Source organism: Sorex araneus, chromosome X (genome assembly GCF_027595985.1).
Source record: "Sorex araneus isolate mSorAra2 chromosome X, mSorAra2.pri, whole genome shotgun sequence".
Lineage (NCBI taxonomy): Eukaryota > Metazoa > Chordata > Mammalia > Eulipotyphla > Soricidae > Sorex > Sorex araneus.
In genome coordinates, this window is record NC_073313.1 from 220363549 (window position 1) to 220376579 (window position 13031).

Genomic DNA, 13031 nt, shown 5'->3' on the forward strand with positions numbered 1-13031 from the left:
ATAACAGTGGTTTACAATAGTGTAAATGTGTTTACCACAACCACTACCAAAATGCTCCTATTCCTCCACTATAGTCTATTGGATCCCTCCTATCAACCCCTCCCCTGCAAGCTGCTAGGTTAGTTAACTTTTGTTGTCTAAAGATCTGTTTTTATTTCTTTTGCCCATTCCCTTGCTTTATATTTCTATATAACTCTTGAGTGAGCCAATCTGATATTTTCTCTCTCCTGTGTTATATTTTATGTAACATGAGACCCTCTAGTTCCACCCATTTTGTAGCAAAAGTCAAGAGACTTTTCCTCTTTCTCCCACATGATTATACATTCACTCATCTGTTGTTGCACACTTTGTTTCTTTCCTAATCCTGGTTATTATAAACAGTGCTGCAATGAACATAGGGGTGCATATTTTTTATTAAATATTTATGAGTTCTTGGGATTGCTTTCAAGACAAGGAATTGTGGGCTACTATGGTAACAAAGTTTACTTTTAGTTAGTTCTGTGAATTTTGATATATGCGCATTACATACAGACACTACCACAAGAGTCCTTCAGTCACTTCTAAAAGTTACTTGTTTTTGGGTAGAATGGGGAGGGGGTGACGGGAGGAATACTGGAGACATTGTTGGTAGAAAATGCGGGGTGGTAGAGGGATCGGTATTCAATCATTGTATGATTGAAACTCAATCATAAAGGTTTTGTAACTGTATCTAATGGTGATTCAATTAAAAAAGTTACTTGTTTTACACATAATACTTCCCCCAATAATTAATATCTGGCAACTATGTATTAGTTTTCAATTTATGTAGTTTGTCTTTCCTGGAAGGTAATATGTATGTGATTATAACAGTATGATGTCTTTGAGACATCATAATATACTTGAGATAAATCAACTTATTCCACATATCATTAGTTTGTTCCTTTTCATAACTAAGTAGCATTTCATTGTATGAATATATCTCAATTAATCTGCCAGTTTGGAGATAGATATGCTGTTCTTTGTTTCTGGTGGCACTAGGAAAATTCCTTTAAAATTATTGTAGTATTCTTGTGAATGTTGGGTTTCATTTCACTTGCATAAATACCAAAGTGTGGTATTGCTGGTTTGCGTGGTACATGCATATTTAACTGTACAAAGCAACTATCTAAAGTGACTGTGCATTTTACATTTCCATTAGTTATGTATGAGAGTTTCTATTGCCTTGTATCCATGTTAATACTTGGCATTGTAATTATTTAAAAATGATATGATAGGTATGCAACTGGCATCTAATCAGCCTTTCGTGTATGTGTCTGTGTGTGTGTGTGTGTGTATAATGTAGAGTGGTATTTCCCAAATATTACTCATGAGTTCCCAGGGTGGCACCTGTGAAATTCTAAATGAGCTATTTAATGTCAGGGCTATGGCAGAGAAAGAGTGCAGTGGATAAGAGAGTAAGACATTTGTCTTGCACTCGGCAAACCCAGGTTTGATCCTGGTACCACACTCAGACCTCCTCACCCGCCACCCCACATCACCATGAGCACAGAGACAGAGTTAGAAGTAAGCCCTGAACACAGGATAGTGAGACACCTTGCACCTTGTGCCCCACACCGCCGCCCTCCCCGCCCTGCGCGCGCGCGCACACACACACACACACACACACACACACACACACACACACACACACACACACCAAAGACAAGCAAACACAAAAAAGCTAGGGCTCCTGAATGCCGTGCTGCTCTGAGTCCTATGGTGTCAGGGATTACCCAGGACACCTGGTGCTCAGTGTTCCCTAGAGCTGTACCCAGTGGTGTTCTGAAGATCATGTGGGATTGAATTAGTGCACTGATGCCAGGCCTGTATATTTGTTTCAATCTGATATTCAATTTGTTCAAATTCTATAACAAAATACCACACCCTCACACACACAATACTTAGTAGTTGATAATAGAAATTTTTTATACTGCTGGAGATGGGGAAGTTCACAATCACTCTGTTAATGAATTTCATCTGGTTAGAGGCAACTTCCTGGTTCACACAAGGTACTTGTCACTGTGTCTTCCCCTTGGGAAAGGAGCTAGGCAGCGCTGTTGGAGTCCTTCATGAGAGCATGTCTCTTTCTTCAGGCTCCACCCTCATGACCTAATCATCTCCCAAAAGTTTTTATCTCCTAACACCATTACCTTTGGTGGAGAGGGGATTATGATTTCAACACAGAAATTTGGTGGGTGGGGGGGAACCACATTTAGACTATAGTATTGGGGAACTTTCCCATTTATGTTCCTAAGGGATCACGCTCTGTAGTTTCATTGTCAAAGCTTTGACTCCTGTGATATTAAGGTAAATGCTGCTTTCATAGGGTGAGTTGTGAATCACTTCCTCAACCCCTTACCTTTTCTGTGGCACTAACCTTACTTCTTTGCTAGATACTCGCTTTAATTCAGTAGTGAAGCCCATCTGAGACAAGCAAGGAAGGTTTCAAATCACAAATTCACTTTTCTAATAGATGCAGATATAGATGGTCTACTAGTGACTTTTAGTTATTGTTATTCAAGGAAGTGATCCATTTTATTTAATCTGTCAAAATCATGAACATAACTTTGCAGAATTCCTTAATTATTCTTCAATATTATTGGAGTCTGTAACAACATCCACTTTCCATTCCTTATATTGTTAAGGTGTGTTTTTGTTCCTTTGAAATTTATTTGATACATGGGTTATTTAATGTTCAAACCTTCCTTCCTTCCTTCCTTCCTTCCTTCCTTCCTTCCTTCCTTCCTTCCTTCCTTCCTTCCTTCCTTCCTTCCTTCCTTCCTTCCTTCCTTCCTTCCTTCCTCTCTCTTTTTTCTTACTTTCTTAACTTTCTCTCTCGCTTGCTTGCTTCAACTTGACTAGCAGCAGAATTCTATCCAGAAAATATCTTCAAAAATTGTTTTTGATGGAAACCCTTTATGTATGAGCTGTTAACAGATATCCTGTAATAATACTGAAAAATATATAAAACATGTTTCTTATGATTTTATAGTTAAAAGACAAAAATTTTATTAAAAATTCAAACTATTTAGCCTTCTAAACAATAGTCGTACATCTTATAGCAAAAAAAATTTACACTTGGAGAAAAAAAAGTCTTAAATTTCTGCATGATAAAAGTTAGAAAACAAATTCAAATGCTGCTTAATTTTTTTTTTTAAATATGGAACGCTTCAGGAATTTGCGTGTCATCCTTGTGCAGGGGCCATGCTAATCTTCTCTGTATCATTCCAATTTTAGTATATGTGCTGCCGAAGTGAGCACTGCTTAAACTCTTTTTTTTTTTTTGGGTCACACCCAGCGATGCACAGTGGTTACTCCTGGCTCTTCACTCAGGAATCACTCCTGGCGGTGCTCAGGGGACCATATGGGATGCTGGGAATGGAACCCCGGTCTGCCGTGTGCAAGGCAAAGGCCCTACCCGCTGTGCTATCACTCCAGCCCCTGCTTAAACTCTTAAGTCAAGTTCGAACAACATTGGGCTGGAGTGATAGTTCAGCTGGTATGAGACTTGCTCTGTATGGGTCTGACCTAGCACCATATAGGGTCTCCTGAGGCCTGCTAAGAGTGATCCCTGAGTCCAGGGGCTAGAGTAAACCCTAAGCATAGTTGGGTGTAGCACTGACCCGCCCCTCTCCTCCCACAAAAATCACAAAGGGTAATAATGACAGCAGAAACTGTGAACCTATTAAACTAAGCCACAATAGAATCAGATTAGATTCTTTGGGAAAATTCAGTACACAAATATCTCTAGAGACACATCTTTATAACTGTAAATTATTAATTCAATGTAAAATATAGATTTAAAGGATCATTTTGGAAGAGGGCTTCAAACTGGAGTTCACTGCATACAAGGCAAGCACCTTATCTCTTCAAGTGTCTTATCTTTCCAGCCAAAGGTATTTAAAAAATCTCCTTTGGTTTCCTCATCTACCCAATAGTTATTAGTGTGTTTAATTTACACATCTGAGATTTTTCTAGTTTTGTGTGTATGGTTGATTTGTTGTTTTACATCATTGTTATTAGAAAAAAATACTCAATATTTCATTTGAATATTTATGAATTTATTGACACTTAAGTTTTATGTCCCAACTTGGGTCAGATCTGGAGAATGTTCCCTAATTGACCTTGAGAAGAATGTGTATTCAGTTTTGGGTGGAGTGGAGTGTCATCTATATGTTTATTAGGCCCAACTGGTATAATTCCTCATTTTAAAATGTTTCCTTGTTGGCTTGCAGTCTGATTGATCTGTGAATTGGCCTAAGTGGGGATGTCAAAGTCCCAATAGTTAATGTCTAGTTTAAGGGCTGTTAATTACTGTTCTGAATATTTTGATGCTCCTTCATTTGTTGCATATATGAATTTATTTCTTCTTGACATATTCATTGTTTAATACTGTTATGTTCCTTTCTGTCTCTTTTTACCATTTTTAGCTAGAAGTCTATTTTAGCTCTTATATCTATGGATGTCTCTGCCTTTTTTAGGCTGCTATTTCCTAGAATTGTTTTGAAATAAGTTGGAACTATGTTTTATGGTGTGTTTAAAAAGCGGAACATTATCCAACATTTAAAATAAATGAATGGGCATACATGCATTAACGTTTTGAAAGCATATGGTTAAGAAAAAATTAAGTTGCAAGTATACATACAAAATTTAAATAATGTAAAATAATACTTGCAATTTTGATCAGTACAGTGGAAAACATATATATATATATAATTATAAATTCAAATATATGGTAAAAGTGATAAGAAACCAAGAGATTAAGCTTGTATAATCTAGTAATATAATTTTAACCTCTGAAAAGGAGGAAGGTTTTTGGAGGGAATAACTGTTTCAGGATAAAATTAAAGAAGATGTAAAAGGAGTTTTCTTTGTATCCACCAATACTTTCTGAGACAGTAAAAATTTTTAACCATTTAGCATGTGGATGGTAGTTGCAAAGTTATTTCTAAGTATCTGAAATAATTCATAGGAATGGGGATGTATAAAACTTGATTAAGAAAAAAGAGGTTATTGCTACATTCTATATTCTCTGCATTCAGGACTCTAGAGTAAAACACACAGTTTCATATATCTGGTGGCTTTTCTTGTAAAACTGGACTAAACCTCACAGAGGGACAAAAGTTCTAAAGAAGAGTGAAGCTATCTGATACTGTTAATAGTTTTTTAAAAAAAGTACCTGTAAGATTCCTCCCTCATAGTCACATAACCATGAATCTGATTATGGAAATTAGGCACATTATTATTGTTCTTTTGTTTTTTCCCTCTTTTAAATGAGGAACAGTTTTACAAAGTATATATTGAGGAAAAGTTCTATTTCCTGATGTGATTTTACTTTTACAGAATTAGTTTATTTGGTATTTACTTTAAAGCATGTAGTTCCTAGAATGTATTGATGCTGAATTTACCTCTTAAAATTTCTGATTTCCTTATGTACATTTGATTATTTTCAAAATATAAATGATAAACTGAAATGTTAGCATAGAATAAAATTTTAGTTTCTGTTAAAACCTTTCTTCTTGTCTCTGACTCTTTTTCATATCCTGACATCAAATTCCAAGCTAAAACTGATTATTCTTCTGTTAAAATAAAATTATTTTATTTTGGATAATATATTACATGAATATCATCAGAATTAGTCACTCAGATAAATCAACATGAAATAAATTGTGTCTGTCAGCTCTCAGTGATGCTTTTAAAAACTTAGAATGTCTCTTATTACAATATTAAGTAATTACTCCTTCGTTTAAAGTTACAACTCTATAGTTTGATGGTTAATTTAATGTGACAAGGTGATTAGGGTATGGTGCTAAGTTTATTGGTCAAATTCCAGACCAGGTGTTGTTTGATGGTATATTTTGGATACAATTAACATTTATATCTATATACTGTGTGTAAAGCAGGCCATTTTATCTAATATGGGCGGCCTATCTAATCAGCTGAAGCCTCAAGGGCAAAGACAGAGATTTTCTGAAAAAAGAGGAAGTCTCTTTTAGACTGCTCACCTGAATTTCCAGATGACTTACCTGAGTGTACAGATGACTGACTTTAAGCTTTGGGATGAAGACAGCTACCTCAACTCTGAGTTCCCACTTTGCTTGTCAGCCTTTGTGAATTTGAAGCAACCCAGACCCCACCATCATGGGAATCAACTCCTAAAAATCAATCTCTGTTTAAATCTCTCTCTAGTTCTCTCTCTCTCTCTCTGGAGCTCTGATATGTAGCACTCGTTATGAGTTATATTAAGTAATCACCAATACCGTGATTTTTCTGTCTTAACACAGATGACATATATAAATATCTACAAACACATCAGAGATTTCTGGGTGTCATGGTAGTTTGATGCCTAAAATAGCTTAACTCCAATTTGTCACAGAGACCTGAAATAAAAAACCAAAAGCAAAAAAGCCCAATAGATATTTAAGACGTGAAGGATACAATTTCCAAGGCAAATGACAAGTGCTATGTGATTTTTCCCATGTCTTGTGGCATATAGATGCAAATCCCTGGAGAAGACATGTTTTTTGTTTTTTTTTTTCCCTCTCCAAGAAGGCCCAGTCTGAGAAAACAGAGCTACAACAAAGTACTTAGGCAGCCATTTTACAGAGTATGAGTGTAATGGCAAACTGAAAAGTGTAGGTCAAAGTGACTCTGATCTAGCAGTAGTTCAGCAGCACCTTGGGAGAGGAAATAATTTTCTAATTTTTGAGCAACCAGGAGGTAAAACAGCATGATCTTCACATTCATTCCATCTCTGTGCACTGAAATCTGAATGAAAACAAAGAGTTTTAAACCCACTGGAGGAAGGAGGAGGCTATTAACAGCCCCACTCCTTCCTCCTCCTTGTACTTGAATCTTTCTTTGTGTTCTAGTTTGTTATCTGGACGCTGGAAAGATTATTTTTCTAGAAAAAGCAATTACAATGTTTGCAGGGGCTGCTGAGAGGGAAGCTGAATAATAGTTGCAGATTTCCAATGGCAGACCACATGATTCACCAAGGTTCCTTACACACCCAGTTCAGTTTTCAAACAAATGAGCTCAGTTTTCTCATCTGTGAAGCAGAAGAAATTGGATGTTTCCACTAAATCTCTAGTCTCCTCTTGTTCAACCATTCTCAGGAAATAGGCAACACAGGATGGGAAATTTTCAGGTCTCATTCTCTCACATTCACAAAACAAATATAATTTGATTAGTTTTCTTTTTCTAAAGAGTAATTATTACATAAAAATCAGAAGAGCAATTTCTTAAAATTAAATTAACAAAACACTCCCAATAGGTTATGGGGTCAGTCAGAAGTTTAATGACACTATTTACTTGACAGTTTTGGTTTTATAAATATCAATTAGTTTTCACAGTAGTTAACTTAAAGGGAAATCTTGCAATGCTTAATTTTAAAAGAGAAACAAAAAAGTATTTCAGGATGTCTCTAGTTTGTGCCTGTACACATTTTGAAATGTACCAGATTTTTAAATAAGTCTTCATATTTTTTACCTTTTAAATTGAACTAACAGGCTTTCTATTAAGGTGGTTATAGACTGAATTAAGCATTATATTTGAAAGTCTCTGACATATGTCAAATTCTTTTCAAAACATCTCTCTTTTCATCTTGACCAATTCATCAATATTTCCTGTCAAGTCAGAAATCTGGGAGTTATGCTTGTTTGAGATATTAATCTGAGGCACTGCAAAGATTTGTGCATGTAAAATGAACATTAGATACACACACTCTGTGTATGAAAAGAGGGAGAATGCTCTGGCTTGTATGGTTTTATGGAACAGAGCAAGCCAGAAGGAAGAGCAAAGGAGGGCTAAACTATTTCGAATTTTATGCATGTGGTAAAAATTTGTTTCTGGTGGGCCACCCCAATAATTATTACATGTAATATAACCTGGATTTTATGGGAAGAAAGCTTGATCTTATTTTGTAAATATGGTGTGTTCGAAACTATACTTTGTTGGCTTACATTTCATTCTATCTTTTACTCAGTAAAATTTGTTGTTTAAAAATGTCCCTGTGGGGCTCAAGCAACAGAACAGTGACTAGGGCTTGTCTTGCATGTAGCTGACCTAGGTTTGGTCCCTGATATCACCTATGTTTTCCTGAGTACCACCAGGAGTAATTCCTGAACACGTAATCAGAGTAACCCCTGAGCATCGCCAGGTGGGGCCCAAAGCAGACAAACAAACGTTTCTGAGATAGTTATTTTCTCAGCAAACTCTATCCTTGTAATCTAGTTTGAAGCAGTCGTTTAGGGAAATTGAGCAGCTTCACAGCTTTTCCATGTTTGAATAATGAGCAAAAGCAAAAAAATGCACAAACAAAAAAAAATCAAAGTGAATCAGAAACACTTGAAGAATAAGCTTGACTCTTCGTGATCTCATTCAGGATGAGTTTTAGGGTTTATTTGGGGCTCTTGTCACTAAAATTCTGTAGCTTAATATTTTATACCATAGTAAATAAAAATTATTTAATTTAAGGTTAGAATGCATGATTCTATTAGGTAAACATATTAATAAAAATTTAGAGCTTAAAGTTATAAAAATGTAAAGATGAAAAAATAAAATCATAGGAAGGGCAGAAGTAAAAATATCATTATCAGTGATCTACAATTGGTCCAAGTTAGCACCAGCCATCACATTGTTATCATTATTAATATGGCTATTAATTATAATTATCGCTATTTAATAAGAGAAACCTGAAGTCTCCCAAACTGATAGAGATGACAGAGGCTTCTTGTTAATTAAGGGAAAATGCAGCTTGGATTTGTGTCTCATTTCAAAGCCCCATTACTTCTGAGACATCATGCTGACTCCCAGAGGCAATATTTAAGTGGAGAAAATATTGTTTCTTATTCCCTTGATAAGATGAGAGTGACTATTGTATAATAAGTAACAAAAGCCAAGACAAATATAAGAAAATTTCTTCCCTTTTCTTTTTATGTTTTGTCAGCTGATGTAAAGTTTTGATGTTAAAACTAAAAAACTTAGTTGTCATTAAATAGAAAACTCCTCAGCAGAGAACCAAATGTTCTTCAAGAGAATCTTCTTTATTTATTTTTCTCTGACAGGGTCCACTAACTGAAATGTGGTCTTCATTTCTTCCTAGTGTTTACTTTTTCCTTTCTTTCTTTTTTTGGCTTGCCAAACTAATGGAGTGAAGCTAAAAGAGCAAAACAAAAATAAAAGCAAACACTGCACCCCACCCTCCTAAACTAAAAAAAAAAGTGCTATTTTAAAAGCTGTGAACAATAGAGATCATGAAGGCTTGAACTGATCTTTCAGGTAAAATTTACTTTGAACTTATCTTTTACTTAAAGTTTATATCTGGATGGCTCTAAGACTTTCCTAAGCGCCTCCAGTTAAATAAACGCACAGGAAATGCCAACCACTGTTTTTAGGTAGTTTGAAGTGACTTGGATACCTTTATATTTTAGCTTGAAAAGCTAATAGTTCTGATTACAGTATAATTTGTTTTTTAAAATTTATTTATTTATTAGTTAGTGAATCACCGTGAGTGGTACAGTTACAGATTTACACATTTTCATGCTTGTGTTTCGTCATACAATGTTCTAGAACCCATCCCTCCACCAGTATCCATTTTCCACCAACAATGAACCCAATATCCCTCCCACTCCCCAATCCCATCCCCCCTGTACCCCACCCCACCTCTGTGGCAGGGCGTTCTCTCTTGTTCTCTCTCTCCTTTTGGGTGTTGTGGTTGCAATAGGGGTATTGAGTGGCCATCGTGTTCAGTCTCTAGTCAACTTTCAGCACGCTTCTCCCTTCCCGCACGGGATTTCCAACCACATTTTACTTGATGTTCTCTTCTCTATCTGAGCTGCCTTTCCCCCCAGCATGTGAGATCAGCTTTCAAGCCATGAAGCCAATCTCCTGGTACTTATTTCTACTATTCTTGGGTGTTAGTTTCCTACTCTTGATAACAGTACAATTTGTTGAGTGTGTATTTTAGTCACAATCACAATTCTTAAGAGTTGTTGCTTCTTTGGGAACATGTTTTCTTTTTTTTGGTATGGTCTTATTTTTTTTTTTCTATATGTGTGCAATTATAAGTGTTATTTTTGTTTAGTCTGAAGGGCAGGCTAAAATTGTTATTAGCTGATATAACCTGAATTCCTTTATAAAATGCAGATAAAACAAATAATTTGCAGTATGAGAAAATTAGATTATGTTGTCCTTCTAATCTGCTCCTGTAAATTGCTTAGATAACGCACTTAGAATGCGCTGTGAAATCCACACTGTGGCCGACTAAAATATTGGATATAGACAAGTTACTCTACTGGTTGGACAACACATTAAGAAATAAACAGAAAAGTGGTCGTGCAATAAACTATGTAGAACTAAGGATAATAGAATTTCTCAGGGCAGCTGGTAACAAGGTGTCTTTTCAAACATGGAGATTTTATATCACAGTCTTTCCATTCAATTTCCCTATTCCAAGTGGATTGTTAAGTGTCCAGTTAATAGTTATTGGTGATACCTTCCTCTAGATACAAAACAATTAGCTTTGGTCCAGGGTTGGTCTTATATAGGCTTTTAAATTTATTTATTTATTTAATTTTTTAAAATGTAGGAGAACTACTTATTCAGCTACTGATTAAGCTGACTGAAGCAGGCATGAACTCCACATTACTTTAAAATTTTTTTTTATTGAATATCTGTGAGATAGACCATTACAAAGCTGTTCCTGATTGGGTTTCAATCATTCAGAGATCCAACACCCATGCCTTAATCAGTTTACATTTTCCACCACCAATGTCCCCACCATCCCCCAACACCCCACCCTCCACCCTCAGCCTCCCTCTATTTTTGTGCATTATGGTTTGCAATCCAGGTACTAAGAGGTCATGGAGTTTGTTCAGGGTATTCAGTATTTTTATTAGAATGGTAAAGCTAGAGTGGTTTTTTAACTGGGTGGTGGCTTTGGGGTGTGGGCATGACTGCCAAGGCTTCAGGAAGTACATGGAGATGGGGAGAGGTAGCCCATCTGACCCTGAGAAAGCCTGGAAACTTTAGTCACAAAGTCTGCTTACCTGAATTTTCAGATTATATCTTGGTGAAGTTCATCTCGAGATGGTGTAGTCAGGCTGGGGGCATGCAGTGCTTTTGGATTGTGGAAACAAGTGGCTGCCAGGGCCTCTGCTTGGGCAGGCACCAGGCTAACACATTCCCCTCCAATTTACTCAGGTCTGTTCAGCTTTGTGCGGGTCCGAGATTAATGGATGCTTTTGCTCTCTTTTGAGATTTATTTATGGGTCTCTGTAGCAATAGGCCTTTTAATTTAGACTCAGATACTGCACTGTTGGCTAACCACATGTCCTATTAGAGGACGCTGTATTGCTCCATCAGCCCAGATTACATATTATTCTCCATTTTAATTGAGTAAACTTGTGACTCACAAATGACGTAGAGTTTACATAAACTTTTGTCTCAAAGATCAACAGGTATAACATAAAGCTTTGAGAGAAGCTAAAAAATCAATCTGAACTGGTCTTGGTACTTTGTGATATATTTAGGACAGGAGGTCATCAGCCTTGGGAGCTCTGCTCGGGGCAAGGAGGGAAGCTGGAGCCCATCCCCTCCGAGGGGCCCCGGGGAAGATAGCCAGGCACTTGGGCAAGAGACTGTCTGCATCGCTCTCTTCCGGGAGCTTGATTTTAAGTCTCTGGATGTTGGCCGTTGGCAGGACTACACGGTGCCGGGGGCAGTCTCTGGGTGTGACCTCCTGCTCGGAATAGGACTGGGCCTCTTCTGCCCAGATTTCCCATCTTCCAGTAGCTAGGTGTAATCCCACCAATGGCCAGCATCCAGAGATTTAAAACCAAGCTCTGGGAGCTTGAGGCCGAGAAGCAGGAGTGCAACATCTTATAGATCAGTCTCCCTCTGGGAGAACCTGGCTATCTACTGAGAGTTTTCCTGCCCACATGGGAGAGCCTCGAAAACTCCCCGTGGCATATTCATATGCCAAAACCAGTAACAATGATGGGTCTCATTCCCCTGACCCTGAAAGAGCCTCCAATGCGGCATCATTGGGAAAGACAAGTAAAGAGAGGCCTCTAAAATCTCAGGGCTGGGATGACTGGAGACATTACTGAGACTGCTCGAGAAATTCGATGATCAACGGGATGATGATGATGATGATGATGATGATATTTAGGACAATAAATATCTGTCCAAATTATCTCTGTATTATCTAAAACCAAATTATCTTTGTGTATAGATGTTGGATTTTGATGTTTAGATGCAAATTTCCTATTAAATATGAGGAGGTAAATCCATATTTATGACTTTTTTTATGACTTGAGTTTTTTTTTTCTGAAGGCAGGTATAACCACTATAAAATTCCTGTGAAGTGACCTTCTTTGTAGGGAAAATTAAGAATGGAGAAAGAACGCTTAACACTATACATATTTTTTTATTTTATCAGTTAAGTTACTGTGCTGAGAGCTGATATTGTGGGTGTGTTTATATTGTGTCTACTCTCCTTACTGAACTTGACCTGGCTCCATAAAAGGAGGGACTGTAACCTATTTTATTTATCTTTTTTTACTTACCATTTTTTTCTTAATGTTTTTTAGTTTTAATTGAACCACTGTGAGATATACATTTGCAAAGTTGTTCAGGATTGAGTTTCCATCATATAATTTTCCAACACCTGTCCCTTCACCAGTGCACATTTCTTGCCACCAGAGTCTAGCTTCCCTCCCTCATGCCTCCCCTACCCTGCGGCCACAACCTGCCTCTGTGGTATCTACCACAATCTACCTCTGTGGTAGATATTTTTCTTCTTCTATCTCTCTCTTAGTTTCCTTCAAGACGTGGTTTGCAATGTATATATATATATATATTTTTTTTCTTTATTCTCTTCTTTTCTTCTTCTTCTTCTTCTTCTTCTCCTTCTTCTCCTCCTCCTTCTATTCTTCTTCTTTTTCTTTTTCTCCTTCTTCTCCTCATCCTTCTATTCTTCTTCTTCTTTTTCTTCTTCTCCTCATCCT

At 36.9% G+C, this 13031-nt stretch overlaps 1 non-coding gene across 1 annotated transcript; it reads right to left on the reverse strand.

Annotated features, from left to right (window-relative positions):
- Nucleotides 1-3172: 3172 nt before the first annotated feature.
- LOC129400409 (U6 spliceosomal RNA) lies at nt 3173-3279 on the reverse strand. Its single transcript, XR_008627652.1, has one exon. It is a non-coding gene; the product is annotated as a U6 spliceosomal RNA (small nuclear RNA).
- Between the last annotated feature and the right edge of the window lie 9752 nt (nt 3280-13031).